This window comes from Phocoena sinus, chromosome 14, assembly GCF_008692025.1.
Source record: "Phocoena sinus isolate mPhoSin1 chromosome 14, mPhoSin1.pri, whole genome shotgun sequence".
In the NCBI taxonomy this organism is placed as follows: Eukaryota; Metazoa; Chordata; class Mammalia; order Artiodactyla; family Phocoenidae; genus Phocoena; species Phocoena sinus.
This window is the reverse complement of record NC_045776.1, coordinates 37,808,346-37,835,350: the sequence shown is the minus strand read 5'-3', so window position 1 is coordinate 37,835,350 and position 27,005 is coordinate 37,808,346. Positions and strand designations below refer to the sequence as shown.

The window sequence follows — 27,005 nt, the reverse complement described above, 5'->3', positions numbered from 1 at the left end:
TGTCAGGGCCTCTTCCTCTGCCTCCAGATGTGGCTGTGTGGCTTGGGCGGCCCTAGGGTCTTAGGGAAAGTCAAAAAGCCAACTTCAGCCTGCAGCAGGCTTGCATCTGGAGGGGCATAGTGGCCTCAGACTTCCTAAAGCCACCATGGCCCCAGAGAAGGCACCCTGGGAGCTGGCCACCACCTCCGGCTCACTGTCTTCTTTCTCTCCCTTGTTTCACTCTCTCTCCCATGATCTGATCTCCCAACCATCTGTGTTCACCACTGCCCCCCTTTCTTTGCTCTCCCCCTTTCCAGTCTCCTCACCTGGTATGCCTTCTCTCCCCATTTTCACATCTACCAATCCCATCCATCTTTCAAGAATCTGATCAAGATCCACTTCTTCCCGGCAGACCACCTTGACTGGTCTAGTTCATCTTAAATCAACCTCCCTTCTGGACTGCCCACAGCTGGCCAGGTGGTCATCCTCCTGGCCATTTATCAACTATTTCCTGAGTGCCCTTGAGCCAGTTTCTGTGACAGGTGCAGGAGCCCAGGCCCTCTTCTCATGAGGCTTGTAGGCTTCTGGTGCCAGTCTGGTGCCTTGTCACCAGGCTCGCTCTGGCCTCTTGTTCGTTTCCCTGGACATGAGAGTGCTCCCGGCATCCTCTGCAGTTCCTGACTCCTCCATCACCCAATAAAAACTCCCTTCCTCTCCTTCCAATGTAAAACTTGGTCCTGCCTCCCTTCCTCTCCTAGCTTCAGAGAGGAGATGGAAGGGAATGTACATGTGAGGGAGATGTAGAGACGGGCAGAAGGAAGCAGGGAGAGAAAGCTGGGAGACAGAGTTCTCAGCTCCCATGGCTCTCCGCCTTCCCTGCCTCCAACTCTGTCCCAGGCTGGGAGGAGCTACGAGTGCCAAGGAGCCTCTGTCCCACTCCTTCTCATGCCTCCCCATCCAGACCCCAGATCACCCCTCCTCCCCCCTCCCCGCTCCTCCATCCTGGTTGTGGCAGACGGTTATTGATGGAGACACTGGGGGACTAAAATGAACAGCAGTCAGAGGCCCCCATGACGTCGTCCCTCGTGCTGCTGCCTGCCTCTGCCAGGGCCTCTTTCCTCTTGTCCCCTCACTGGCCTTGTCCTCCGCCCATGCCTGCCTGCAACTGGGAGGCAGCCGCTGTGCAAGCCAGCTCAGGACAAGGTCAGGGCAGGTTTGGAGAGGGAGGAGGAGAAGGGAGGAAGGAGAGAAAATGACCACATTGTTTCCATGGACCAGGATAACAAGGAAAGGACTCAAGAAAGGAAAAAAAAAAAAAAAAAAAAAGAATCTGTTGCGTTTGTCCAGCTTCCAGGCATTTCTGCCACAGTTTTTTTTGAGAGCGCTCACAGCTGTGTTGTGAACCAGAATCTTTGAGGGACCCCCAGGCCCTGTGTGACTTCCGCTATCATCCGCACCCCTTGACTTCACCTTCTTCCATTCCTCCCCTGCTCACTCACCCAACTCATTCCAGCCTCGCTGCCCCGCCAGGCATACTCTGCCCTCGGACCTTGGCTCTGGTGGTTCCCTCTGCTCAGAAGGAGCCCGGCCTGCAGTCTGCACAGCCTGCCCCTTCACTCCCTTGAGGTTCCGCTCACACGTGACCTCCTCAGAGATGCCTCTCCTGATGGCCTCATTTAACGCAGCACCTCCTCCCGCCCCCCACACAGGACGCAGGCCTGCTCCCTGACCCCTCGTCCTGTTTGTGCTTCTCTTTGGCACCCCTCACCCAGACATGTTAATACTGTGTGTTTGTTCCTCGATTAGGGTTTCCCCGGGCTCAGATGAGGTCGGGACTTGATTTTGTTCTGTTCCTTAGTTCTCGGTGCCCAGAAAGGGGCAGGAGCTCAACACGTATTTGCCAAGAGCATTGAATCCCGAACACTTTGGCTACTTTGGGGGTACCAGGAGGTGCGGGGACATGGCAGTGGTGCTGGGAGCTGATCAAGGCCCCGAGGACACTCCATAGTGGGAGGACAGAGGTTGCTGGTGAGAGCTGAGAGGCTGCCCTGGTGGGAGGGCTCTTGTCCCCAAGGCCTCCTTGAGCCCATTTGCTCAGGGCTTGACAGTATGGTTACTGTCACCATCCTGCTCTCTCCCCCATCAGATCATCCCCTGCAAAGGCTGATGCGTGGTTCCAGACAGGAAGCTGTGCTCAGCCAGGGGTCACTTACTGAGTGACCTCTCTCTGAGTCCCAGTTTCCTCATCTCTAACTCCCTTCAGAGGCCGGCAGGGAGACTTACTAGCCAATGAGCATTAACAACCTCTGCAGAGCTCTCTAATCACAGAGCACAGTGTAAACACAGTCACTCTTGTGGATGGGGGGTGGGTCAGAGAGGCAGAGTCCCTCCTGTCCCTCTACGCCTCCATGAGGAGGGACTAGCCTTACACAGGGGCCAACTGGTGCCCACCCACCTGGCCTCCTCAAACTATCTCTTCAGCCAGCCCGGTGCCATGTCTGACAGTCCACTCTGAGAGAGCTGTCTCACTGTGGCTCTTTTAAAAAGGCGGACACAGGGGCTTCCCTGGTGGCACAGTGGTTGAGAGTCTGCCTGCCGATGCAGAGGACACGGGTTCGTGCCCCGGTCTGGGAGGATCCCACATGCCGCGGAGTGGCTGGGCCCCTGAGCCATGGCTGCTGAGCCTGCGGGTCTGGAGCCTGTGCTCCGCAACGGGAGAGGCCACAGCAGTGAGAGGCCCGCGTACCACAATAAAAATAAATAAATAAAATATTTAAAAAAAAAAAAAAGGCCGACGCAGTACACAGTTATTAACAGCTGACTCTGTGTGCTTGAAGGGACCACATCTGCTCCCTTGCTGGGGGCAGAACCCTGAAGGAGCGACAGCTTGGCAGGGATGGGGGGCTTCAGGAGGGGAGTCTGTCTTCACAGCGTGCTGCAGAGGGCAGCGGGCCTGGGTGGGGGCCAAGGTGGGCGCCCAGGGTGGCCAGGGGAGAGAGCGCTCGCAAGCCTCGCCCACTGGACACTCACTGAACTAACTGTGACTTCCTGTCCTCATCAGTACTTCTTCTAGGAGTTGAGGAGGGGGCTCTGAGCTGCGAGGGCGGTGCAGGGGGGCCTCAGCTCGGCAGTCACTAAATCTGCCGGGCTCCCTCTCCTGTAAGGAGCTGAGGTGTCCCCGGAGACACGCTCGGTGAGGCCCCTTGGAAACTCTCAGCCTAGTTGGGAAATGGGGTTCTCTCAGGGAGCAGCCATATTCTCATCCAAGGCAGCAGAGGTGGGTGGGCAGGGGGAGTGGTACGGGCTCGGCACCTGAAGGCTTGAGAAGGTCTGACAACGGAGCGCCCTTCCCGGGGATGGGGCTGGTGGCGCAAACATCTCTCCCTGTCTTCAGGCCCAACACTTCCCTTCCCAAGCCTGATCCTGCCTGTATACTTGTGCTCACAGAGGAGGAGACATGGGTCCACCCATGGTTCGCTGTTGGGAATAGCAATAAAATGGAAAACCATCTAAAGGTTTCTCAGTGCCAGAATGTTTTTATGTTTAAACTGTGGAATACTCTACAACAATTAAAAAGATGAAATGGTTCTAAATGTCCAACACTGTCAGATGGGAGAAGCAAGTTGCAAAGTAGCAGATGCCGTGCATATACAGAGACATCTCCCCGGCTCCCATGTGCACCCAAATTTGTGCCTACATCATAGCACAAGGTCTACAAGGGTCCCATCAAGCTGAAAAGAGGGAGGAAGGGGGGGGTAGGTGGTGTCTCCCATGACTTTAACACTTTTTGTTTTGTTTGACACATTTAGACCCAGCATGTATCATGTATCATTTATGTAATTAACTTCAAAGAAAAAAACAAAAATACTTTGCTAAGAGGGGAAGATGGAGTGAAAAGGGGGTGGGTGGAAATGCGTGAGCCAGGCAGGATGCAGGACCCACAGCCCGTTCTGAGGGCACGGACGAAGATCACTGGACATTAGCTTCCTGGCAGGTTCTTCATGAGGGAAATTATCATGGGTGGGTCCTGCTATGGCCCTGCCTCAAAGCTGCCTCTGGGAGCTTTGGGAGTTGAAGTAGATTCTCTCCACCCAGCAAGCTGTAAATGGTATTCATCTGGGTCCTGTGGCCCTGAATCCCAGAAGATGCTGTCTGGGGGAGATAGAATCCATGATGGAGCACAGAGGCCCACCTTCTCCCCACACCTGTCTCGCCCTCCAGGTCTCCTGAGGCCCAACCGGCCGTGTGGCGCTGACGGCGGGATCTGAGGTGACAAGGCGCAGAAGTGACTTGAGAACCTCTGGGTGAGGTCCAGCCTCGCCCCTCAGCTCCTGCCTTCCCTGTCCTGTCCCAGTGTCTGGGATGGTTCTCCCAGTACCAGCTCATCACCTGACTCTCCCTGCCTCAGGGTCAGCGCTTTCTAGCACTGACCTGGTGGACTAGAACTGCAGCCTGGTGGAGCAGGGCCGGACTTGGGAGATCATCGGGGTGGGCGTGGGGGCAGGGAAATGTCACAGTTGCAGAAAAGTCACACCACAGTGCTGCCACCGGCTGCTGATGGCCTGGCCTCCCTGAACGAGGTGGACCCCTCTGGCCCACCCTGACCTGCCTCGCCTCTGCTGCTCCCGGTTCTACTGTGTGCACTGGACACTGGTCTACCCTCACATTTCCTCATGCTGCCTTCTGACCGTTTCCCACTTTTTTTTTTTTTTTGCAGTACGAGGGCCTCTCACTGTTGTGGCCTCTCCCGTTGCAGAGCACAGGCTCTGGACGTGCAGGCTCAGCGGCCACGGCTCACGGGCCCAGCCGCTCCGCGGCATGTGGGATCTTCCCGGACCGGGGCACGAACCCGCGTCCCCTGCACCAGCAGGCGGACTCTCAACCACTGCGCCACCAGGGAAGCCCCCCTCACTGTTCTTATTTACCCATCCTTCTGTTGATCCTTTTCATGTCTTGTGTCTCTGAATAGACTGTCAGCTCCGTGAAGGGTGGAGACAGAGTCTTTTAAACGGAACTGAAGCTTCATGGAAATGGAAGCTTCTAGCCCAAGGAACTGAAGAGGGTGGGGGGACCACGACTGGGGGTTTGGGGCACTGAAGAGAGATCAGGAAGCACTGGGGGCAGAGAAGGAGAGGGAGGAGGAGAAGGGTAGGGACAGGGGAGGTTAAGCCAGCTGGAGGAGGCAGGCAGAGTGGGCGTTGCCGGCTAGGGCGCAGGTGGGTGGGTGGCAGACACCCTCCTCCAGAAGGGCAGCCTGGGCCGATGGTGCAGGGGGCGCTGCTGATTCCTGAGAAGGTGGGCGGGTGCCCTCTCCCACAGGAGGGAAAAACAGCGCGGCAGAATTAATTGCACAGAGATGGCAGTAATTTACAAAGCCCCCGTGTGTGGGGATAAAAGGCCCTTGTCATTGTGAAGTGAAGGAAGTACAATTTCCTGCCCAGCTCTGAACAGGGCTGAAGCCTGGGGTGTAATCATCACGGGAAGGAAGGCTCCCGAGCGTGCCCTCCTCCCACCCCAGCCGGGCCTTGGCTTCCTACTAATTGAATTACAGAATTAGCCAGAGGAAGGTGGCCCTAGAATAGGAAGATCTGGACTTTAATAAAACATCAGATCCTCAGGCCCTGCACTTCACTGGCCTGGAGGAAGTGAGAGGAAGCTGGGTGTGGGAGGGGGTGGGGAACAGGAAGGGAGCAGAAAACCCATGGATCAGCCAGACCTAAGGGTCAAGGAGAGGCTCCCCGTTGGGAGTGATTTTCTTTGCCCTGAATCTCCACCCATCCACCTGCCATGGGGCCTGAAACCCCACCCTCAGAGCATCATTCCTCATCCCAGGGTTTACAGAACCGAGGTGGGCCCCACTGCAGAGAAATTAAGGCAGACTGTGTGTAGGTGGATAGAGGGAGGGGGAGAGGGGATGTCTTCCAGTTTCCCTGGAAAGAGGGTTGCTGGTGTTCCAAAGCTATGTGTGTCCCGCCATCGAGCCTCTGTCCCCGATGGTCTGGGTGGGTGAGGGTTGCCTCTCCAGTGCCTTCTGGGGCAGATGCCCCCTTCCCTCGTGTGGGAGAGACAGCTGCAGAGCAGTTCTTCACATATATGCTCTTCCTCTGGGAATGTCCCCCCACCTCTGGGCCTGCCCCAGGTTTGCACCTCCTCCAGACCCACTGCTTGGGTCCTGCTCTTCAGTGAGGCCCTAAGAGCCTACCTCGGCCTTGTGGTCTCACTTTCTGTGGATTCCTCTGTGGCTGTACCCTTGACCACTGCTCATGGCTTGCCCCAGGGGTAAGCCTCGTCTCCTCTTCTAATCTCTGAGAGCCTTGAGAATCTGTGAGCTCCTGGTAACAGGCAGAGAAAGAAACCATGGGGCTGGCCCTGCCACTGTCTCTGCCTCTCTTTCCCAGTGCCCGGCCACGGGGTGACCCTTCTGCCAGAATCTCCCCAGGACCCGTCCTGGCCATTCCAGTCCCTCCAGGCCTTTCTACCTGGACTATACTCCCTCCCTCCCCCTTTCCCCGGGGAGTTCTCTGCTGATATTCTCCTCTCTCCATAAGAGAAGGACAATGATTGCTCACCCACAGAGCATGACTCTGACTCCAGCTTCTCCACCTGCATCGGGGGAATCCAAGCCTCAGAACAGTACCCCTTCCCCTGCTACCTCTTCCATGCCTCCTTCCTTTGGAGCCCACGTGTCCTAGGAGAGACTAAGCCTCCCCTCCTCCAGGAGGTCTTCCTTGACTACACCAACCCCAACATCTCTTAAAGCCCTTAGCAATGGTCCCTCTCATTTGGCAGTTAGAAGACACATCTTTGTCTCCACATCTTTGTCTACCTCTGTCCCCCATGGTCTGGGTGGGCAAGGGTGGCCTTCCCAGTGTCTTCTGGGCTGTGTGTGTTTGCCCACGTGGAAATATTCTACTACAGGAGCTGCTAACTCCAGGGTCCCCTCCCCGCCCCCCCATCCCCAGGAACAGACGTCATTGAACGCAGTAGTTGCTAAACTCCACTCTGGCCCTGGTTGGGTGACAGTGAGATGCAAGGCTGGGGAGAGATGGCTGACCTCAGGGGAAGCCGTGTGTGGAGAGGGTCTGGGATGGGATGTCTGCCCTCTGGCTTAGGCCCGCAGTAGAAGGAGCCATCCATCTTCCTCTGAGGAGGCCTGGTGGGTGGGGATGACGGGGCGGCCGGCAGGAGAGGGAGATGGATGGTGCCCTCAGCCAGTGAATCAGGTCTCTTGGCCTGCTCCTTTCTTCAGGGCCCTCCAGTGCTGAAACCCCACCCTCAGCCCACAGCCTGCTTTCAGGCTCAGCACTGCCCTCCTGCGTCAGCTCTCTTTACACCAGAAACTCCAGAGGAGTTTGAGCTGCGGGTGAACTCCAAGTTCAAGAGTTTCTCAGAGTCAAGCTGGTTGTGTGATGGGGGGAATTGGACCCGGCTCACTGTGACGGTCTCAGCCTTTCTGCCCTTGGTGGCCACAAGATACAGATGGGCGTGGGGCTGGGGGACATCCCCAGACCTAGACTGGGAAGCCCCAGGGGACAGGACCAGCCCTCTCTTTCTCCTCCTGGGGGCACTGGGCAGGGCGCAGTAAGTTCAGACCCAGGGACCTAATTGGCTCAGACCTCAGAGGATGGACCAGCGGGTGGGCCTTTTGCCAAGGGTCTGTCCCTGCTAGTTACCCTTGTTCATACCCTCGGTGCTGGAGAATTTCATGTCTGGTGTCGGCTGCAACATCTTTATGGCACTGTGAAAAAGGACAAAAAGTGGACATGACATACTGATGGCCTCTCCCCTTTCTCAACAAAGAGTTCTCGGTCTGTGGCTGGGCTGATGGGCCCATGAGGCTCAGGGGTTGGGGACGGGCCCAGGGAAAGTGTCAGCCTTTCTAAGGCCCAACAAGACAAGTACAACCTGCTTCGTGACACGTGCTGGCTTTTGTTCCCACAGCCAAGGGGCTGCCCTTGTGCCCCTGCTCTAGGCTGGCAGCACCTGCTGGTCCCCAGGACAGCACAAACTGCTCCCTTGCATTCACACATGGAGCTTTTACTTGCCACTGTGCTGGCATGCCCGGGAGCTCATGACGCTTGCTCCTTAGCATAGACAGGGGTGTTACCAGCATCTGACAACCAGGGGGGCCTGTGTGACTTGCTTGGTGGTGAAGCAGAGACCTGGTTTGGGGTTCAGTTCCTGTCATCCCCTCCCAAGGCCCTGGGCAATGTGTCAGGAAGTGTGAGTGGGGACCTTGGGGGCCCTGATGGGAGATGTCCTCCCTCCACACCCCCACCCCATGGCTGGGATTTGGGGTGAGGGGCTCAGGGATGACCTCATTCTCTTCCTCCAAGGACCCAGGTGGAGAGAGCTGAGGTCTCTGGGGCCTCCCTGGACCCCATGCACCTGACCTCCCTCTACCCCCAGTGGCGTCTCCAGTGTGAAAGTCAGATCTCGGGCTCCTCCACAGAGGGCTCTATCTGAGCACCAAGGCTGGATTTGAAATGCACGTGGGGTATTCGTTCCTCATACAAATACCAAGATAAACGCTAGAGCCAAGAAACCGAACTGTGTCCCCTTCTAACGCACCTACCCTGGGAATTCAGATCTTCCTGTTTTGAATTTTCTCAGATCAGGGTGCACCTGATGAGAAGCTGGATGTGACTCCCTGGGAAGGGACCACTGCTCACCGTGCACCACGTGAGAGAGGCTCTGGGGTCTCATTGGTGTGACCCCACCGATGGCTAAACTGCAGGAGATGGGCAACAGGCAGAACCTCTGAGAAAGCAAGGCCAATATAACTGGTCTGAGAAGCAAAGCACCTCCCTGGTCTCTGCCTCTGTCCTCTGCCTGCCCATCTCCACTCCTGCCTGCCCGCGATCGCCTCTCTCCCCTTGCCTGCTTGGTCGGAAATGCAGAGCCTCGCTGGCTTACTTCTGCCATGCTGCTGGCCTTGGACTGATTCCTCAGTGTGCAGGAAGGACACGGTGCGGGATCTGAGCCCCCAGTGACCCCAGCATTTGCTGGGTGTGTGCAGGTCTTGTGCCCACAGAGGGAGCTCAGTGAGTGCTTTGTGAGTTGCCTAGAATTCCCCTTGTGAGCTTTACGTGGACAGCTCCAAACTGGCCGGGAGGGGGTGTCATTTTCCCCAGTAGCATCCCCTTCCCCACGCAGAGGGATGTGTGGAGGAATCCCTCCTTGGTATGACCCTGGAACCTCGGGACCCCAGCCTGGAACTGTCCCCAGCACACCCACAGAGACAGCTCTCTACCCCCATGATGTGCTGTGTGGTGGGGCAGTCAGTCTCTGACTCCTTTCTCCCATGGAAGGAGAGGTAAGCAGACTCACAAGGCAGGGGGCTGACGAGTCCCTTTGTCCCTTCATCTGTCACCCTGAACCACGCTCCCCCACAGTGGGTGTCCCTGTCACCCCTGGGCCTTTGTTCCTGCTCTTCTCCCCACCGGCACGCCTTCCCCGCACCTGGGTCCTCTACCAGATTCCCCCACCGTCAGAACCCTCCCCAGCTTCCCAGCCTATGCTGACTCTCCTCCCAATGAGCCCTTCCACATCCAAGAGTCCGACACATAAAAACAAGTGTTTAGTTGAACAGTTTTCTGCTGTTCTCATCTGTGGGAACTCTGTCTCCTCAACTAGACTGCGGCTCCTGGGGCTGTGCCTCTCCTCCCGTATCCCCGACCAAGCCCCGGGATGGGGGCTTCACAAGATCAGTTGAACTGCTCAGAATTAGGAGGGGAGGGGCGCCACCCCTCTTTGATTGCAAATGGTCACCCAGGACCCTCCAGGTGAGGTGAGTTAATCTCACCTCTCTTCTCCAGCTCCTTCCTAACAGGCCCTAATTCACTTAAAGAACAACAACAAAAAAACCCAGAAGCACACGGATCGAGAAATTCCGACCTCAGCATCCAAGACAGACTATTTTGAAAAGACCAATAGCCAGGAGTCCTATATTACAGGATCAATGTTTGGAAAATGTGATTTTCTTTTTAAAAGCAGAAAAACAATCTCACTCAGTCCAGGCAGGCCATGGTCCAGATCTAGGTGGAGGATGCCTTTCTCTCATGATCTCGGCCACTTAAGCCACTCTTCTGGCCAGGCTTTGCGTTTCGCCCAACGTCAGTAAGATAGGTTCAATCACAGGCATTTAGCAATATTTAACCTGAGGACTGTGGCAAGGGAGTAGTCAGCAAATGTGATAGGGATGCTGGCTTCAGTGAGTCAATCCCTCAAGCCCGCGAGCCTAGCAGAGATATTGTTCACAGTTTAGGAAAGGGGGGGGCGGGCTCTGGCTTTTGCTTTAGAGTCAGCTGTCCCTGATCCTGGGAAGAAGCAGAGCCATGCACCGTCACCCTTCCTTCATTGCTGACCTACAGGTAGTGCCCAAGGTGATGAAAGGCAGTTGGCAAATGGGGAGGATGACATATTGGGGGGGGGGCGGTGGGACAGAGCCTGGCATTCAGTTCTGTGTCTTCTTTTCCCAGAGACCCACTCACATGTCCACAGAACCCACCAAGAAAGAAGACTGAACTAACTAATCAGTTGACTGGTACTCAAGACTCAACAAACCATGTGACTGGGATCAGGGTACTGTCATCTGTGGATGGAGTGTCTGTTCTTCCTTTCCTCTTTCTCTCTTTACTTCCTCCCTTCCTTTCTTCCCTTGTTCCTCTCTTTCTTTCCTTTCTCCCCCCCCACCCCCCGCCACTTCCAATGAATGATGGCTCACTCATTCATTCATTCTACAACCATTTATTGATAGTCTACCATTTGCCAAAGGATGAAAGGCATACCCCCTGCTCTAAAGAAGACGCTGGCTAAACACACTTGCAAGGCCAGGTGATATACCTGCCACAAGCATACCCACTAAGCTGAGGTTTATGTAGGGCTCATCAGTGGCAGAAATGATAACAGCAAACACTTAGGGATTTGGGGTTATATGTTGGGCATTGTTCTGAGTGTTTTACATGTATTGTCTCATTTAATACAATAACTCTATAAAATAGTACTATTATCCCCCTTTTACAGGTAAGGAAACTGAGTCACACAAAGATGAAAGACTTGCCCAAGGTCTTATGGCCAGGTCCATGGTGGAGCTGGACTGTGAGCTGGGGCAGGCTGCCTGCAGGGCCTGTGACCTGAATCATGGGCTCTGCCCCTCATGGAGGAGGATACTCAGCTCCGCCCTGGGGAGAATCAGTGCAAGGCTGCCTGAGTCTTGAACCCACCGTGGCCTCTAGGGAAGGATGTGCTGGGAAAAGGGGAAGAGGTGTGGGTAGCAGGGTGAGTTTGGGGCCTCCCAAGTGGTTTAGAAGGCTGGAGCCCCTGAGAGTGCCAGCCCCTTCAAAGCTCCTCCAGACACCTTCCCTAGCACCTTTCCTTGGCTTTCCCCCTTGTCTGTTCTTCCTTTCCTCTTTCTCTCTTTACTTCCTCCCTTCCTTTCTTCCCTTGTTCCTCTCTTTCTTTCCTTTCTCCCCCCCCCACCCCCCGCCACTTCCAACATCCTCTCTCTCCCTTCCTCCTTCCTTCCTTTCTTTTTTGGCCTCATCGCTGGGACCCCGTATTCTCTCCTGTCCATCTATTTAATTCCCATCCTGACTACTCCAGAATATACCATTTTTTTCCATCTCCAAATAACTGTGACATCTGACCCCCTGGTTTCTGTCATCAGCCAGCTAGTGCCTCTGGGAAAACCATTTAACCCCTGTGGCCTGATTGTTTCCATCAGCAGGATGTCTGGAGTCCGGGGAGAGGGCTGCGACCTCGGAGGGAGGTGGATCTTGTTCGACAGTAGCCTCTGTCTTGTGCTAGAAGTTGGCGTAGCCCCCTGGGTCTCAGGCTCCTTACCCGGGAAATGGGGATAAGGACACTTATCTGCTGGAGTAGTGGGTGTCCAGCAGAGCGCCTAGCATATAATTAATGGAGGGGATTACTATTGCTACCATTTTCAGTAGCAGCAGTTGTGATGTGATGCTAAAGATTCCCTACAGTGTGAAAAATAGCTTTGGCATTTATGCTGTCTGGTGATGTCTGCTTTCCTTGCATGGGACCTGCACATCCTCCCTGCCACACACACACACAGACGTGGACCCCGGGTGTGCTTCCTGCCCCGGCACAGGCCAGCACGCTGGGGGCAGAGTGACAGATGGCTGGCATTGAAAGTCTGGGATGTGTGTTTTGTTTACCTCGTGTATCTAATATGCTAATGACAGGAGGCAGTAATGAGCTGGCAGGGACCTGGGTGACAAAGAGCTGGCTTCATGCTTCCCCAAAGAGGCACCTCAGTGTCAATTGTTTCTTTTGTGAGAGGGATTGTTAAGACCTGGGAATACGGGCTGGGAGGGTTGGGGAGAGGAAGGCTGGGGGTGTCTCACTCAGGAGCAGTGCAGGACCTGGCAGTGTTGTGAGGGGAGAGCAGGGGAGGGGTGGGCACCCCCTGAGGGTGGGCATGGGGAGGGGATGGCTGTGGACTGGGCACTCTCACCCGTGTTCCTCACTGACTTCTCTCAAGGACCCTGTGAGCTCCCTGATGGCAGGGCTAACCCGTCCACCATGGACCCTGGTGAGCCCCGCTCCTGGCACAGGGCCTGGCATGGTGACAAGCAGCACACGGTGAGGGATGCACACTGGCTTGGCATTAGGTTGCCGACCGAAGGCAATCTCTTGATTGGTAAACCACAGCCTGCAGCAAGTCACCAGATCTCTCTGGACCTCAGTTTCCTTTTTGTGAAATGGGTTTGATATCCCATGAGTCTGTGTCCCCAGCCTCAGCACGGTCCTGGCACAAAGTGGGTCCTAGCGCATATGAATTCATCAGTGAGTGAATGGGGGTGGTGAGGGAGCAGGGGGTGTACATTGTTCTTCTACTGAGGAAGAATGGGACGCGTCTGTGGGTCAAGGTGAGGCACTCATCCCCAGAGAACACAGCTGGTCAGTGAGAGAAACAGCTCAGGTCCACTGCCCGGCCTCTTGGAGGGCAAGCCTCTGAGAGCGCTGGGGAGCCCAGTGCAGCCCTGAGGAGGGGTGAGCAGGCCGGTGTTTGGTGGCCAGTGTGGAAAGCCCCAGACAAAGCGTGCAGGGAGCAGACCGTCAGCAGACGGAAGAGTGTCTCCAAGGCTTTGCATCAAGTGGAAGGGAACAGGTAGAACAGGCTCAGGGGCGTGGGTGGGGGCCGAGTCCACGTAGCAGCCCACCCCCGCCTGGGAGAGTGGGGGGCAGCTGGAGTGGGCTGAGAAGGGGGTTTTGTGGGGACCCAGGGCCGGGGTGAGCCAACCTGAGGCCCAACCTTATCACCTCCGTGATGGGTCTGACTCCGTAGCTGCCCACTTCTCGGTCTTTGCATCCTCAGGTTTTACCCTTTCTCTGGGCTTCCTAGACATTTTCTTTAGACCTTTGCTTTGTCTTGGCTAAGCTAATTGTACCCTGTGGCCAGGAAGGCCAGCTTGATGAGCTGAGGATGAGAAGAAGCCAGGCATTGGGGTGGTTAAAGGAACTGCTGCTGGGCCTCCTTCTGGGCAGCTGTGGCCCTCATCTGCAACTGAGCAGAGGCCCCTGCCTTGGCTTTACACACCCTGTGGAGTGCAGGGCTGACCTCCCCAGTGGTACCAGAAATGTGGCCCAGAGGCCAGGCCAAGTGAGAGCAGAGGGTCCAGGACTTGGCGGAACAGAGGCAGGAACGGCAGGAATGCAGAGGGAGACCCTGGGTGCAAAGGCCACACAGCACGGAAGTGTGAAAAGATCCGGTGGGAGCTGCAACTTGCATTAGAGGCCAGATGAGGGTCCTGGTCTCCTGGGGACCCCGGCTTCCTTGTCTGTAAAATTCCGGCTGGAGCAGCAAACTTCCCAGGAATGAAGAAGGCAGACTCAGAGTTCTGGATTTTAACCCAGCTTCTACCTGTTCCTCCCTCAACCTTAAGACCCAGGTGGACAAGGTAGAGCCCCCAGTTCCTGGCAGGCCTCTGGGACCTGCTGCCCTTAGTTTTTCCCTAAGTGTCCAAGGGCATCTGCTCTTTTCCCAAACTGGCCTGGGGACAGAGGGAAGGAAAGGAGAGGAAGATGCGCTGCCGGACCTCAGCGACACCCAGCTTGGGACACGGAGGAAGCCGAGAAAGGTGGCATGCCACCCAGTGACCCAGCTTCTGAATGCAGAGGCCTGGGGAAGCCAGCAACAGCATGGGCGAGCAGGGGACCATCGTGGAGGCAGGCATGCCCCTTGGGGGGGCGACTTGACAGAGGGTTGAGGAAGGAGGGGGGGATGTCATTCCTAGTGGCTGGAGTGAGTGTGCTCTGTGTGGGGACCCACGGGGCAGGGGGCATTGCAGTGAGATGGTACCCCAGTGTTGGCCAGCATGGGCTAGCCCAGCCTTGCTCTCTCCTCCCTTCCCCTCTCCAGGTGTCTGTGCTGGCCAAGCTGGGGTGGAGGGGGTCCAAGCTGGGGTGGCGGGGTAGGAAGGTGGGAGATGCACAGGGCTCAGCGGGTGGGCGGCAGTAGCCATCAAGTCTCTGCATCCCCCGCGGTTTCAGTAGCACAGGCCGCCTCTGCCTCCCAGGACCAGTTCCCCCTTGAACTGCGAGCCACAGCGCTGCCTGTTTTCGTCTGCGGGTCTATATATAGCGATGGAGATGCACACTCTGGAATTGGATTTGATGTAGCCCTCTGGACTCACGCTAACTTTTGGGGAGTAGTTTTCTTGGGAGTCTGCCAGTCCAATTCCTCCCTCATGAACACTAATTACTGCACAGACCTTCTCCATGAAATCGGTGCTGAAGCCATTTCCATCCAGGCGGCTCTCCAAGACGAAATTTTTCTACTGGGAACCGACAGCCGCAAATAAACCTACCATCTACTTAGCAACGGAGAGCAAGAAAGAGCGGGTGGGAGACGGGGAGGGAGGGGGACGCACAGAGAGTGGGAGGGAGGGAGGGAGGGCTCGGAGGAGAGGGCTCGGCTTCTTTTCTTCCTTCTGTTCTTTATTTTTCAGAAAGGGTGTAATCAGCGCTCTCGGGAAGGGTGGTACAGGGAGTCTCGGAAGACAGCGCGGTGGCCCAGGCCACCTACATGGCCAGTACCTACTCTTGGCTGCTCGAGCCTGGCCAGGGCCCTCACTGGACTGCTGGGCACTGCAGTGAGAGAACTCCCCGACCCCGGCCCCAACCTCTCCAGGGTTTATTCACTCCTTCCCCACCCTAGCCTCCCTCATACTCCCACAGCTCTGGCCCTTGGCCTCGCCTCACAGAGGACAGCTTCCTTCCACATCGTGGCCTGATGAGTTCCCACTCATCAGCCACGGCCTGGGTACCATCCCACCTCTACCAGGCCGTGCCTCCCTGACCCTGTTAGGTAGCACCAATACCTCCATCCTGAACTCCAGAGGCTTGTGCCAGGCACCCAGCAATGGGGTCTATTCTCTCTGCCCCGCTGAAGTCGGCGCATCGGCTGCCAAGGAAGGGGTGGGTACCAGAGTTGAGGGGGGAGCCCTACAAGGCCAGGTCCTGCCCGGTGCATCACCACACCCCTGAGACGCAGATACCTTCTCTTCAATTTCACCTAAGACAAGCCTGAGCTCAGAGAGGTCAGGGAGGATGTTCATGGTCACTTATTACCTAGGAAGAGGCAGGGCTGGGATCTTATGACCACTGGCCATTGGCCAGGTCCCCGCACTCCAGCCAATAAAGCCAGAGAGGCCCTCAGAGCCTGCTGGGGGTCATGACACTCTGTACCAACCTGGCCCCGTCAGCAGAAGTGCTGCTCCTTGCCTTGGTAGAGCTCCCTCTGCGTCCTGTGCCCAGGGACACACGACGCCAGGACCCCAGCCCACAAGTCACCTTTCCCAGATCCCTTAACTTCTGTTTTCTGAGACGCAGAGCCCAGAATAGGTCACTCCCCAAAAGTCACTTATGCCACCAAGACTTGGTGAGTCCCTTCCCCTCTCTGGGTCTCAGTTTCTCCATCCATCAAATGGGCACTTTGATTCCTGCCCTAGCTCCCTTACCTAGGTGGGTGGTGTGGGCATCACTGGAGATGGCAGTAGTGCTACTAGGTTGCTGGTCGTCTCCCTCAAGGCCCCTGTTCCATGCGCTTGGCTTCATGCTCACCCTGGACTCTCCTGTCCCTGCCCGCCCATCCAGGGTGGATGAGTGAGGTCAGAGCTCAGCCCTCTTCTCCAGCGGAAGCCACGATAGAGAACTCCCACTGGGGGGTGGGGAGGGGAGAGGAGCCCCTGGAAGAGCTCTCTCTTAAAAGAGCCCTGGGCTGGAAATCATGAAAGTGGGTTGATGCCCGGGGCCTTATTTGTAAGGAGGGCAGCGGAGCTCGATGAGGTGATCTGTGCGGCCCTTCCCTTGCAGGTGTCGAGAGGTGGTGAAGGATACGGCTCGCACACCACGTGGCTCTACCACCTTAGCTGTGTGGCGTGGGGCAGGTTTCTTAGCCACTGTCTCCCTCCGTTTCTCACTTGTAAGATGGGAGACTAACTCTCACTGTGTTGCTAAAGGCTGAATGAGAACGTGTATGCCCGGTCCGGGGTCAGGGCACTGGTCGGGGTCAGGGCACTGGTCCGTGTCAGCTTCTAGTCCGTAGGCCGTATAGTCCTGGCCAGTGACGAAGCACCTTCCCGGTGAGTACTGTGCACACATTTCCTCACTTAGTCCACTGGTTCTGCTTTCAGTGTGTGTGTGTGTGTGTGTGTGTGTGTGTGTGTGTGTGGAAAATGTGGAGTCCCAGAGGCGGGACCAGAGAGTTGCGTGGAAGTGTGGCTGTCACTCGGCATCTACAGAGCGGGTCCCAGCTCCTAGCATCTGGCTGCTGTGAGAGGCCTCCTCAGAGGCCTCCTCAGAGGATGGGCCTGAACTACTAGGGAGGCTGGTCATCACCACAGCTGGGATCCCCAGGAGCGGCCATCCTCAGGCGGCCAAGGGCCACCAGGCTGAGCCTGATGAGGTGAGGGAGGGGTCTGGCGGGTTTCTGGTCAAGGAGAGGAGGGAGCCAGCTGTCCTAGCAGGAGGTGGGATCCTCTCACTAGTTTAAGTCTGAGTGGCTTCACCTGGCTGAGACCCTTGAGGCTGATGACAGGCCAGCCAGGCCGAAGACACAGAGCACCAGGGAAGCAGTCTGGGGTCCACATACCCTTCCTTTCAACAGCTCTTATATTTTCTGGTTTTGCCTCCCCACTTAGATTCTTGGTTTATCTCCTTTAGTAAAATTCTAACCTCCCTTCATCAGAGCTAAGGTGAAAGGGACACACCCATCATGGAGGCTACCCTGAGGTAGGCGTGGCAGTGGGCACATCTGTCCTGGATGGAGCTCAGGCAGAGTGGGCTTTTGGGAGCCAGGTGGGGATGACTGTGGAACCAAGCCCTTTCCACCTAAGGTAAGTGCTCTCTTCCCAGGGAAGCACCGCCAGGGAGCATCCTTGGGGAAAAAGAGAACCCCAGAAGCAGGCAGGGGAGCAGGGCAGTTAGACATATAGGCTTTGGCATCAGACAGATCTGGGTTCCTGTCTGAGCTCTACCATTTCTTGGCTATGTGATCTCGGGTGAGTTCCTTAACCTCTCTGGGCCCCACTTTCCAAATTGTACCATGGAATTGATACAGACCTCTTGTGACACATGTGAAGCTCCCAGTGCAGTGCCAGGCCCCACATGTGTCCCTTTTGTGATGCCATTGGGCAAGGGTATCCTCTGGATTTTGCAGCCCTCCCTGAGCTGCCCTGGGACATACCTGGGACAGTAGAGTGGTGGCTTTGGCCCCATTGGTAGGTGTTCCCTCCCAGGCTGTGGGCCCGATGCGCCTTCCAAAACCTCAGCCCGTATCTGTGTCTCCCCCTCCCCTGCCCACCCCAATGCCGTCCCCCTCTTCTTTCAGAATTCTCCGTTCCTTCTCTCAGGCAGGCAGCTGAGCAGAAAACAAATCAAAGTTGCCTGCATGTCTTGGAGCCTGCAATGCTCCCGCGAAGCGATCCCTTGCTTCCCATTACCCACCCCAATAACTCTTGTATATGGAGTGTGAAATAATTAGCAGTGGCAAAAATAATTTAGGAAACAAGAAGAAACTAATTGCATGAGCTTGTTTGGGGAAAACACAGCCAACCAAAAAACCCACTGTGTAGGGAAGTATGGACAGACAGACCAGTTCCCCTGAGGTCAAGCCCATGGCTGGCTCACCGGAGGGGTCCATTACAAGGCCCTCTCTCAGCACCAGCTTCCTCCACCAGGATCCTCCAAGAAGGGCCCACTGGTGCTGTAGTCAGGACAAGCCTGTCCTCATGGGCCCAGGGGTGACTTCGCAGAACACATCTATAACCTTGACTCAGGCCATCCCCTGGAGGCCTGTGGGTGGGGAGCAGTCTCATGTGGTCAAGTGGGCTTGGCAACCTCCCTGAACTTGAGCTGGGGCCACAGGTGGGCTGGAACGTTCTTGTTCCCTCTCCCACCCGCCTGCCTTCACCACTCAGACTCTCCAGCCCCAACAGACGCCCACTGCACAGTCAGCGTGCAGCGCACATGAACGACAGAGCTTCCCTGGGAAATGGGCGAAAACATTTGTGCCTCGTAGTTTATGGCCCTACTAACTCGGAGAAGTTTGCTTCCTCCTTGAGCACTTTTCCAACGCCTGAGCCCCTGCCCATCCTACACCCCACTGCTCATCACTTTCTGGGAGGTGGAGGGTCAGGAGCCCTAAGTTTCCAAGTGACAGATGAAAAGGAGTGAGGAATGGACAGTCTCAAGGTAAAGGGAATGAGGGGCCAGAGAGAAGAAATAATCTGCAGAAGGTCACAGTCACCGGGACGGCAGCTCTGGGTCTGACCAGGGCTGCCGTTTCTTGCCTCCCCTGCCATGCTGGAGAACTCAAGGCATCGGCTGGATCCTGGTTGAGCACGGCGGCGGCCACCGCTGCTCCCCTGGGACCCTGCCCGAGGCCCCTCCCCTCATCTGAATGAGAGCTGGGCCCAGAGTGCAAGGAGGCCTCCTCTTCCCTTCACCCCCGGCCCCCCGAGACAAGGAGCATTTGCATTTGTCTAGAACTGGTCTATAAAGTTATTCCTAATGACAGAAGTCTCAGCTCTCGCCCTGTGAGCTCCTGTCTGCTGTCTCCTCGCTCATCTCCTCTTGTCTGGGCTGTTACGACAACCTCCTAATTTGTCCCTTGGCCTCCAGTGTCTCAGTCTCAGGCCAGCGCGGCGATCGTCCTAAAGCCAGCTTCTGATCTGTCACTTCCTTGCCTTGAAAGCTCCTGTGACTTCCTGTTTCCTCTAAGATCAGCATATATTTCTCAGCCTTGCCTCCTTGGTGACATTGGTCTCTCTCATCCCCCTTAGTTAGGTCTCGACGTTGGAGGAATTACTTTAAATCTTGGCTCCTTGGTGAGAAGGCAACTGATTGAGAGCCAGCCTGGGTTCATACCTGGTTGTCCCTCCCTTTCACTGTTTTCACCTGGAATCACAGTGGCTCCCCTGTGGCCCTTAAGCCACAGTGGCCTAGTGTCCATCTCCCAGACACACCACCATCTGCCGGACGTCGATGCCTGGAGGGCTCGTGGTGCCTTAGGTGTGACCTGTGCAAAGGAGTGGCCGTTATTTTGCCCACACCTGGACCTGTTCTCCTGGATCCCAAGCCAGAAACTTGGGAGGGCTGCCTTCTCCTTCGTCCTCATGTGCCCCGCAGCCATCTCTATCCTGCCCCTGTTCAGGCCCAGATTTCGTCACCACCTGCTGAGTTTCTCTCCTGCAGCTCCCAAGACTGGCCACTTCCTCCCCAGTGTCCCTGTGCGGGCCTCACTGGGGCCTCCCTCTCCTTTCTCCCACTTCTTTTCCCTGATTAGGCTGAAGTCTGGTTCTGAGTTGCCCCGGCAGATGAGACAGAGTGAGCTTGGTCAGGGCACCTCAAAAGCCAGACTAAGACATCAGAGGCTTTGGAGCCAATGCAGACTCTGGTTGCTGAGCCAGGGGCGTGGGGTGGAGGGGGTGAGTGCTGTGTGCGCACTGTCAGCCTGGAACCAGGACATGGGATGAGGCAGGGGAGAGCATTTGGAGGCAGGAGGGAGGCTCCCTACAGGCAGGCCCCTTTGGGCCCATTTGCTGTGCTAATTGCCTGACAGAATTACAGGGCAGGTGTCCAGGACTTGGGCTGTGGTCTCATCACACACTTGGCAGCTGAGGTCTTTTGCCGGGTGGGGGTCGGGTGGAGTGGGCCCCTGCTCCTTTCCCCACCTCCTGCTGGGCTGATGGATGGCACTAGGTATGCGTAGGTCGGGCATGCCTGTTCACCAGGCTGACAAATGCCACAGGTGCAGCCGCAGGGGACATGAGCCAGCTGCTCCCATCACATCTGCGGTGTGCCGTTCAAGGTCACTCTGTGAGCTCAAGTGGTCCGGTGGGCTGCAGGCTTGGAGCCCCCTCGCTGCCATCGATGGGTCCCTTTAGCTAACCATCTCTTCCTGGCTGGGGGAGCAGAGGTGGGAGGTGGGGAAGGTCCTTTTCCTCGGAGTCAAGCCATCTCAGCTGTGCACGTGCCGACGCAAACCCTGAGATTAGAGTCTCTGTGCTCTGGTTGAGAACAGTCACCTCTGCAGTCTGCAGCTCATCTGCCCCTGGGGTCACCTCTCCTGCTGCTGCAACCTGTACTGCACCCTCCTGAGGCTTCTGCCTACGTTGCTCCAGCCCTGATGTCGCCTAACCAACTCAAAGTCCCATCTTGACTTTTCTGGGATACTAGTCTCCTTCCCTCTGGCAGAGCTTAAGGGGTCAGCCACTGAAATGGACTTCAGCTTATCTTTCCCCAACTCACTTATATAAAAATCAATTTGATGGAAGAATGTTATCAATTTCATGTCCTCCCCTCCAGTTAGAAAACAATATTAGCACCTGCAACTGTCTATAGTAGGATCTAGAGGATACTGATTTCACATGGAGTTAAATATTTAGACATTTTGGGTTCTGGAGTGAGCACCATAAAGCTGGGACATCTAGGCACTAAGTGGCCGTGTGGGAGAGCCACGTGGCACCTTGGGAAAATCCAAGAAGTGGCACCTCTCAGACCAGATCTATCTGAACCTTAACTTTGTCATCTGTAAAATGGGATAGAACTTGTTAGACAGGGTAGCTCCTAGATCAGTGAGGGCATGATACACAGTAGGCACATACTAAGTGTTGAGCTAATCTGGATCAAGGTGGAGACCTTGAAACAGACAAGTCAGCTTGGAAATTTACAAAAAATAAGAAGATGTTAGTCATATGATCCAGCAATTCCTCTCAGCTATATATTCCACAGAATTGAAGATAAGCATTCAAATAAATATCTATACACATATATCCACAGTAACACGATTCTCAACAAACAACCCGAATTGTCATCAGCTGATGAATGGATACACAAACTGTGATATACCACACAATGGAATATTATTCAGCCCGGAAAAAGGAAGGAAATTTGGATCCATCCAATGTGGATGAACTTTGAAAACATTATGCACAGTGAAAAAAGCCAGACAGCAAAGGCCACTTACGTTATGATTCTGTTTACATGAAACATCTGGAATATGTAATCCATAGAGACAGAAAGAAGACCAGTGGTTGCCAGGGACCGGGAGGAAGTGGGAATGGGGAGTAACTGTTTAATGCATATGGGATTTCCTTTTGGGGTGATGAAAATGTTTTGGAACTTGATAGAGGTGATGGTTGTACAACACAGTGATTGTACTAAATGCCGCCCAATCGTACACTTGAAAATGGTTAACGGTTAACTTGATAAAGAAGAAGAAGAGAAAAGAAACGAAAGTACCAGGGGGAAATTAATACATTAAAGCACGCAAGCACTGCCTGCCCTCCCTCCCCTATGAAGGGGCAGAATATTCCAGCCTGGGATTCTCAGTGCACACAAGGCATGTCCTTGCCCGAACCTCTCAGAATATTATTTAGGCCCACTGGCCAGACCACTGCAGGGACACTGACTTTCTCCCCCAGAACTGGCATGGGTCCGTCTTTCAAGCATGGCCCCCGAGCACTTGGGGTGCCTCAGCTCTGGGGCTTCACTACTCCTCCAGGCTTCTTTAGTGACCCCAGAAAACCTTCTTCAACCACAGATCAAGCTCTGGCCAAAGAGGCATTCCCATTTGTGTAGGGGAAATCCTGCATGAGCTCCCCTGCACCTCCGCCTGGAGGATGTCTGAAGCCCCAAGATGAGCTGGATGCTCATGATGGCTCCACACTTAGAGAATGAGAGTCGGCTTGCCCTTAGCCCCGGCCCAGCTTTCCTGCTGGCCCTGTGGTCTGAGCGGGTAGACTTCACATTGCCAAGGGCCCTCCCTGTGGGATTGTACAACAGTAACTTCTCCTCCCTGGGCATCTGTTTTCTCTTTGGAAATGTCTCTCTCTCCTTTTCCAGGTGCTCCCACCTGGCCTGTGCACACGTGACCCCTCCCATCACAGCACTGAAACAGCCAGGAGGACATGTGAATGGTCAGAGCAGACCCTAGGCTGTGCCTGAGCGTGAGGTCGGGGGGGTGGCCCCTGCGGATGGCTCTGCAAACAGTCCAGCCTCTGGGTCTTTGCCCAACGCTTACCTGCCTTGATCCCACCTCCTGGTCACGGAGGGCTCCCCTCTGTCCCAGTCCCCAGGCAGTGCTGCTGCGTAAGTATCTGTCGAATGGCTGAGTGATGCATAAATAAAGGGGACGGCCTCTTTCAGGAAGCGCTCAGCAACCTTCCCCTTCCCTGAAATCCACGTGTTTAGAGCCAGAAGCACAGGCTTCCCTAGTGACTCACTCACCCATTTTTCCAACACGCAAGCAGCAGTCGCCCTTGCAAGCCAGTCACCGTGCTTGGCCTGGTCCCACTCTGCGCTAGCCAGGCGACTGATGCATGAGTCTGGACTCCCTGGGCGCACCAAGCTCCCTGCGAGGCAACAGTCTCCCCACCTCCGTGGGTCCTGCACAGGGCTCTAGCCTATCACTCTCAACCTAAGGGCTTTGCACCCCCAGGTTCTCCTCTTAGGACCCAGCTCAGCCTGAGCCTCCCTCAGGGCATGAGGCTCAGACCGCTCACACCACACCTGCTCTCCTCCAACTCGGCCTGGGACCCTCTTGGTCTCACACATCCCTTTGACACATTCATACCCTGTGCACTGCCTCTGACTACCCAGGTGTGGGTCTCCCCAAACTCTGAGCCCCCTCAGGGCAGGAGCACAGATCGCTTCATCCCCGCATTCACCGCAGCACTTAACACTCAGTAAATATCTCCAGCTGGTAAAAAAGGAGAGTGGGTCTGTGAGCTAAGTTGCTGGATTCCTCTTCTCCTCATGGCTCTCTGCCGTGTTTTTCCTTTCTTTCTTTTTTTAACCTGGAGGGAATACAACTTCAGCATCTCCACCCACTTTATAAATACTTTGACAAATGGTTTCCCTGCTGCCATGCTTACCCCAAGCAGGGGCATCTGTCATTTTGGAAGCAACTGTGTATAGCCCTTGCTACCTTTAATGCAGAGTCAGTGGCTGGGGCGAGGTGGAGGAGAGGGCAGCCAGGCCACTGGAATTTATCAGGCCCAGAATTTAAAAACTGAAAGAGAGAAAGAGAGAAAGAGAGAGAGAAAGAGAGAGAAAGAAAGAGAGAGAGAAAGAAAGAAAGAAAAAGAAAGAAAGAAAAAGAAAGAAAGAAAAAGAAAAAGAAAGAAAGAAAGAAAAAGAAAGAAGGAAGGAAGGAAAGAAAAAGAAAGAAAGATCCTACCCAACTCACAGAGTAATTACCATCTCCTTGGCAATGAAGCAGCAGTCTGGGACCCTGGGCTCCGTCATCCTTCCTGGGTCTGGGAAGGCGAGGGACAGCTGGGAGAGTGTTTCACACCCTCCTGTGGCATTTGGAAGAAGGATTTGTTTTCAAGTAACTCCTCAGCCACCTTTATTGTTTCCCGTTGGTCTCTCAGCTACAGTCCCTACTTTCCAGCCCAGTGTCCCAGGCTGGAAGAGACAGGAAACTATGTGGGAAGCATGGTGAGAGGTACCACCAATAGGACCCACACTCTGGGCCGGCTACCTTACCAGACATTTCCCCACCATTGGAGCTTAGTTCAAGGAGGTTACTGATTCCTCCACCCCCTCACCCTCTCTGATGTTGTCTTCTCAGGAAATGCCCTTCTCCCTCGGAGTCTTACAGAAGGACTTGGCCTTTGGGGTCCGTGGGGTGTGTCCTGTGGGAACAGGAAGCTGAGGTAATGGGAGTTCTAAGGCATGTGTCTCAGAGGCTGGGAGAGGTCTGGTGTGATCTCACTGGCACAGGGACCCAGGCAAAAGTGAAAAAAGTGCCTTCTCCAGAGGTTCAGCGGAAGAGGACGAAACTTCCACCTTCCTCTGATCCCAGCCCTTGGAATACCCTCCCTAGTCCTCATGCTTATCTTTATCCAACCTGTGCTTTCAGGCCAAGTTCAAATGCCCCCTCATCCAAGGAGCCTCCCTTAGGTGTTCAGGAGCCTTTCCACCCCTTGTCTTGCTACAGTGGCAACAGTCCTAACTAGCTTTCCTGCGTGTCCTCCAACTGGTTCATGAGGCTCTGAGTCTGTCCCTCTCCCTTCCGTGTGGGTGGGGTATGTGTGTGTGTAGGTGTATGCCTTCTGACAGGTGTGGAATGGGCACCAGCAAATGGAAGAGGTGATGAGGGCAAGTTTCTGGAAAGATGGTGACATTAATGTGTCTAGTTTATAGCACCTCTTGGTACCTCTGTCTGCATTTTCTGCATCCCAACTCAGTGCAAACAGCCGGAGCCCTTATGTTCCCTGGCCCTAGTATTGAAGGTAATCTGCTTTTTGCTCGTCTTCCCCTCAACGGAAGGGGTCTTTGACTCAGAGCTGAAAACAAGCCCCGCCCCCCGCTCGAACTCCCACGCAGGAAGAGGATGTTATAACAGGAACCAAAGCTGCCTGTGAAGGTAGCAATGTTTTCTGGTCTCCAGTTGGTTGGGGGGTTAGGGCTTCTCCACAGTGCGGCGCATCATCGACAAACATTAATTGAGCACCTACTGTATGCATAGCTTTGTGCTAGATGCTAAAGAGAGGGAAAGGGAGATTTCTCCCTCAGGCATGGTATTGACCTCAGGGAGCTCAGAGTTCACTTGAAGAGCAAGGCTGATGCACGAACAGACAAATCACATGAGGAATCAGGGAAGTGAAACTAGGTTGGCCACTCATCTGAAACTGACCCACTGGGCCCCAAGCCCAGGCCCAAGGAAGCCCTGTGGTAAATAAACAGATTAAGGAAAGCAAAGGGAATTAGAATTTTAAAAACCTTCCGGTGGTAATAAAATCTGGGGTATAAAATGGGTTAGGAAATTTATTTTTTCAATATATGATTTTTTTTTCCTCTCTCCTCTGAAAATCCACATATCTATTTCACTTCAGGTTGGGGCTCCTTTAAATGGTTTTATTAAAAAAATCATTTACTCTGGGCTTTCCAGTTCATCTTTAACTGGACCGGGTGGAAATTAAAAAAAGGATATTTTTAAAATAAATTGTATAAATTATGGCCCTAATTATAAAGGAACTTTAAAAAATGTATCTAAGCAGTACGAGAAAATCTTTTTTTTTAAAAAAAAATGCCCCATTTCCCTGTTCCATTGCAGAAGCATAATTTAGATACTTTTAACAAATCCTCGTCCTTTGGAATAAGCGGGCACTCCAGGCCCATTTGCCTGTGTCTCTTTCTGTGTGCTATTATTATTTGATAACTTTGGGCTTAAATCTGCATGAGAGCCAATTATCTCTCTTTGTCACCCAGCAGGCTTGCTGTTCGGCGGTGGTTTTTACCGTACAGTGAAAGCCTGACGGAGCCTGGAGGAGGTGGATTTGCGGTTTAGATCACACTCGTCTTGCCTCCCCCGTGGCTCCCCTTAGTCTTTTTATTCTTTCTGCTTTTCACCATTCTCTGACGCAACAAGTCTTCCTCCGCCCGTCACATGCTTCTCTCTGCCCCCCCACGCCCCCCAAACTTCTCCCCAGCCTGACCTCCTTCCTGGAGGATCCCATCCCAGCAAGGGTTTTCTCCCTTCTCCCCATCTCTTGCAGACTGAGGCTTCCTGCATAGAGCTGGGAGGAAGCGGCATTTCTAGGCCCACCCTCCAGTGGGGGCCGGAGCACGAGTCTCTTATCTCTTCAACTAGCGGAGGGACCATAGCGTCGGAGGGAGGCTGCAGGGTCCCTCATCGTGGAGCTCACAGTCCGCCAGGGAGACAGAACAGACCCAGCTAAGGATGGAAGGAAGGCTGGTGTCGGATCAGAACCTCAGCAGTGAACTGAGCCCCTTACAGGTGGGAGGCTGGGCCTGGCTCAGGCCTGGGATGTTGCTGCTGTCAATCCTCCAGCAAGAAGACAGGCAGAGGTAATGACCACTAAGGACAGACGGAACTTCCAGATGGGGGGGGTGGACCTCAGCCGTGCCCTGAAAGACTGGACTGGGTGGAGGATAGGAAAGAATTCCAGGGCGGGGCGGGGGAGAGCCGGAGCAGAGGTGGGCCCAGACTAGATGAGGGTACTTCATCCCACAGGAAAGCAGGCACTCGGTCTCTGACTCCTGGATTGGACTGTGTACCTGGAGGCACTAGGTACACTTTGGTGGAGTGAATGAATGAATGAATGACGATGCTATGAAGGGAAAAGGGTGGGGAGGCTGGAGATGGATTAGGGGAGTTAGCTTGTGTTAGATCTTTCCTGTTCCAAATGGCAAACTGCCTCTTCTGCTAAACAACAACAAAAATTCATTTCCTGACTTCCCATCATCCTAAGCACAGGGCCGCCAGGCTCTGCCTCCTGGTACGCCAGGCCTTCTCCTCTCCTCCCTTCCAGGCCTGCGCACATGCTGTTCCCTCTGATGGGGGGCTCTGCCCCCATCCACCTGGATCTTTCTTCCACCACTTTTAGACATTACTTCCTCTTGGAATGCCTTCTTCTTTTTTTTTTTTGGCCACACCAGGCGGCTTGGGGGATCTTAGTTCCCCAACCAAGCGTTGAACCCAAGCCCTTGGTGGTGAAAGCTTGGAGTCCTAACTACTGGAC

The 27,005-nt window shown here is 54.7% G+C and overlaps 1 protein-coding gene across 13 annotated transcripts in view; it reads right to left on the bottom strand.

The window, feature by feature from the left end:
• Positions 1 to 27,005, bottom strand: part of CELF4 (CUGBP Elav-like family member 4) — a 299,015-nt gene that overhangs the window by 224,503 nt on the left and 47,507 nt on the right. The gene's annotated exons all lie outside the window — the stretch shown is intronic.